Source organism: Dasypus novemcinctus, chromosome 6 (genome assembly GCF_030445035.2).
Source record: "Dasypus novemcinctus isolate mDasNov1 chromosome 6, mDasNov1.1.hap2, whole genome shotgun sequence".
NCBI lineage: Eukaryota > Metazoa > Chordata > Mammalia > Cingulata > Dasypodidae > Dasypus > Dasypus novemcinctus.
In genome coordinates, this window is record NC_080678.1 from 86,754,428 (window position 1) to 86,758,463 (window position 4,036).

Genomic DNA, 4,036 nt, shown 5'->3' on the forward strand with positions numbered 1-4,036 from the left:
CTGAATCTGGTGTTATACACACACTCGGATCCTCCCTGCCCTGTGGCCTGGCAGGGCTCTGATTTCTTCCTCTCATTAGACACAAAAGCAGACTCATGTATACACAGTGGCTAAGGGACTTTCCCAGTGACACACACAGCAACCAGAGGGCCAAGGGCAGAAATCTCCAAATCTCCTGACTCAGAGATGTGAGCTCGTATTATCCCAGAGGGAGAGGAAAGCCTTCGAGCTGCTGATTAGGAGAGCAGTGAAGGATGGGAAAATCTCAAGAGTCTCAGCCAGATGCCAGGAGTACTGAGAGCCCAGCTTAGAGAAGGCAAGCTTCTCCTCCTGGAGGAGACAACCTTTGGTCTAACAATGATGCGGTGGTTTGGAACTGTATGTACCCCAGAAAAATCATGTTCTTAAAGCTAATCCATTCCTGTGGAAGTAAACTTATTGCAAGTAGTGCCTTTTGATAGTTACTTCAGTTAAGGTGTAGCCCAGAGTGGGTCTTAATCTTCTCACTGAAGTCCTTTATAAGAGAATGAAATACAGACAAAGAGCGAGTAAGCTACAGAAGCAAGACGCTGAAAGCAGCCAAACCCAGAAGAGAAGAGAAAGGCCAGAAGACACTGCCATAGGCCTTGCTCTGGGGCAGAGGACCCAAGGATCACCAGCGGCCAGTCTTCAGGAAGAAAGCATCACCTTGATGATGCCTTGATTTGGACATTTTCCTCAGCCTCAAAACTGTAAGCTAATAGGTTCCCATTGTTAAAAGCCAACCCATTTTATTGTATCTGCTTTTGGCAGCCTAGCAAACTGAAACAAATGATAATACTCAAGGTCACCATTTTTAAACTTTACATTCAATAGAACATTACATTACATTCGATAGAACACACAGTCCTCATTTCAACCTCACAACTTGAGAGATCCTTCCTTCCCTCCTTCCCTCCTTCCTTCCCTCCTTCCCTCCTTCCATTCTTCCCTCCTTCTGTCCTTCCCTCCTTCCTTCCTTCCACCTATTCTTCACTGAAGTGGTGGTTAGTAAGTAAAGTATAGGTGTAAAAAGTTTAGACTCTGGAGTCAGATCAATAGGGTTTAAATTCTGATTTTCTAGCCATATGGCCTTGTACATGGGCATTTAACCTCTCTGTGCCTCAGTTGCCTAACTTGTAAAATAGGAATAATAATAACAGCACTAGCCTTACTGGTATGTCGTGAGACTTAAATGAAACGAGCCACCCAAAGCCCTCAGCACAGCCTCTGACTCAGACTGTATGTGCTCAAGCATTTACTATTACCATCATAATCATCATCATTATTATTGTTATTTGTTGAGCATGGTGAATGGCAATGCTAGAGGTAGAGCTGAGGCCAGAGGAGATGAGTGTCTTGAGGAATCAGAGCAGCAGTCTGGGGGGCGAGGGGGTGGGAGGCAGAGTTATTGGCATGCTGTCCCCTCTGCCCAGAGCAAACACGAGAGCACCTGCCTGCGCTCAGCTTGGAGGGTTTGCCTGCCCGAGAGCAGTGACCATGTGCTCTGGAGTCTCCTGCCTGACAAATGTCTCCTTCCCGAGTCCACTGGGGCAACGAATAGTAGCAGCATAACACCGTATTTAAGGACACTTCTCCTACCACCCGGCAAGCAGCATGTAGCTCCTTTTCTCTGAAGGCACAGCCAGGAGGAGAGCTTTACTGAATCCAGTCAATACAGGGAAAGGGGACTTCTGGGCAGTCTTGTTTTCCCACCAGCCTGCCAGATTGGGAAGATGGAAAAACCAATTAGTAGTAAGCTCTGTGTGTGTGTGTGTGTGTGTGTGTCTGAACAGTTACAGAGCATCACAATTATGACTTAATTTGCTTCTTTAAAAACCCCTAGAGGGCAGGTTTTTATTCTTCTTTTTTTTTTTTTTTTTTTTTTTTTTGGATAAAGAATTGAAATAGAGGCTAAATGACCTACCAGGATCATTTATACTCAATATAGCTGTGTCATCAGCATTCCACATTAGATGCCTGGAAAGCTCCTTGGAAAGCAACACCTTGCATCAGAAAGGGCAGTGCTGAAGTCACAGCCAAACATCAGCTGAGCTGAGTCCCCCTGGCTTCCCTTTCCTTGGCCCCAGACCCAGGCATTGCCAGTGTGCCGTCCCTTCTGGAACAACTTCCCCAGCTGGTGGATGGCATGCTCAGTCCTACTGGGTGAACCATCATGAAGAACCTCACTGGGCTAAGCCCTGGGTCTGGGGGAGAACGGTGATGGTGGCGGATACTGAGGCACAAAATGCAGATGCTGCCTTCACAAAGGTAATAGGTATCTAGGAGCTTAGCTACCAGGGCTGTGAACTGAGACGTCATTCTTGTCCACACCAGGAAAGACAATTTTCTTGATATTGGGTTGTTTAAGATAACACCTGGAAAGTTAAAGTGAGACTCTGTGCCTTAATAATGGTACTGGCTATCATCACGGAGCCCCTGCTGTGAGCCAGGCCCTGTGTTGTTCTAGCAACATCATGGCCTGTGAAGTAGACACCACTTCATCACCACGCCACAAATGGAAACCAGGGCTCAGGAGGCCACCTGGCTCATAAGCGGCACAGCCAGGATACTGAGCCACATGCTAATCCATCACAGCAAGTTTCAAACTGTAAAAGGCCCTTTCCTGAGCCCGTGTGTGTCTAACACCTTGACGGCCCAGTGCAGTTTCCTGGGCAGCACACAACAGGGGCAATGTCTCACCTAAAACCCCCTGGGATTCGCTTGAACCCTGAAGGTGTAAATGAAGCTCCCCTTCATTCATTTACTAATCCAGGTTCATCCGCAAATGAAAACTTTGGCCATATTTTTGTCCAGAGAGTTCATGTAAATCCAATAAATCATATCATTGTCTATCTGAGCACACCCAGGTCCTGAACTTCATCATTCCCCTTTGCAGCCGACTCAGAGGGCCGCTCAACTAGATGCCATGCCTTGCCTAGCTAGACGCCACGCCTTGCCTACGACATGGTTCCTAGGGTAGAGCACACTGGGCTTGAAAACAGGGCTCTGTCCTTTACAAGCCATGTGACCTGGGCTAAGTCATGTCACCATGCTGCAGCCTGTTCTCCTTATCTGTCCGATCAGCTCTGGGACCCCTGCCCGGCCCACTGGGGCAGAGAGGGCAATCAGCACTGCTGTCGCAGGCCAATCCCATGCTCTGCCATGCACTTCCTTTTCCTGCCTGCTCTAATTTGATCCACATAACAATCTTGTACAGCAGGTACTGTGATAACCTGCACTTTACAGATGAAGACGGTGAGGCTCTGAGCAGCGAGTGATCTGCTCCAGGGCCAGACACCTAGTAAGTGGTGGAGTCAGGACTTGAATGCATGTTCATTCTACCCAAAGCCCCACGCCGGGACCCGAGGCCTGATTGTGGCTGCCCTACAAGCTGGAGAGCTCTGCAGCAGGTGAGCTCCTGACCTAGGAGTGCTCCTGGGCTCCACGGGCAGCTCGGGCTCCCACCTCAGCTGTTCTCTCGGTCTTGGGCTGACTGCTTTGCAGGTGTACAAATAGCCATCTACTGCCCATCGGTGCCTGTCCCCGCAAACACTCAGCAGCCGGCTCTGTGCAGCCCTCAGCACAGGGCAGGTGTCCGACGAATGTGGAACCCATTAAGGTTCCGCTCCCGTGGAGGAGGGGGCCTGCCTCTGGTGATGACACTGCTTCTCAAGGCGCAGGGGCAGCTTGTTCCCGCAGCCCCCGCCTGGCGCTGGCAGAGCCACGTGAGCGCCTGACACGCAGCAGCCCCCACCCATTGCTGAGCTCCTGTGGGCAGGGGCTCCATAAGGTCTTGCCTCTTCCCTACAGCCCTCAGCCCTAGCTCATCCTCCTTTAACCATCCTTGCCCAAAACACCCTTATGAGGGCACCTATGTAGTGCTGGGCACTGATCTAAGCACATGTATTAACTCTACTTCTCACAGCTCTTAACTGCAGCTGGGTTTACTGGGAAAAGCCCTGGTGTGCAATAGCATATTACATTACATTACATTACATTACATTACATTACATTA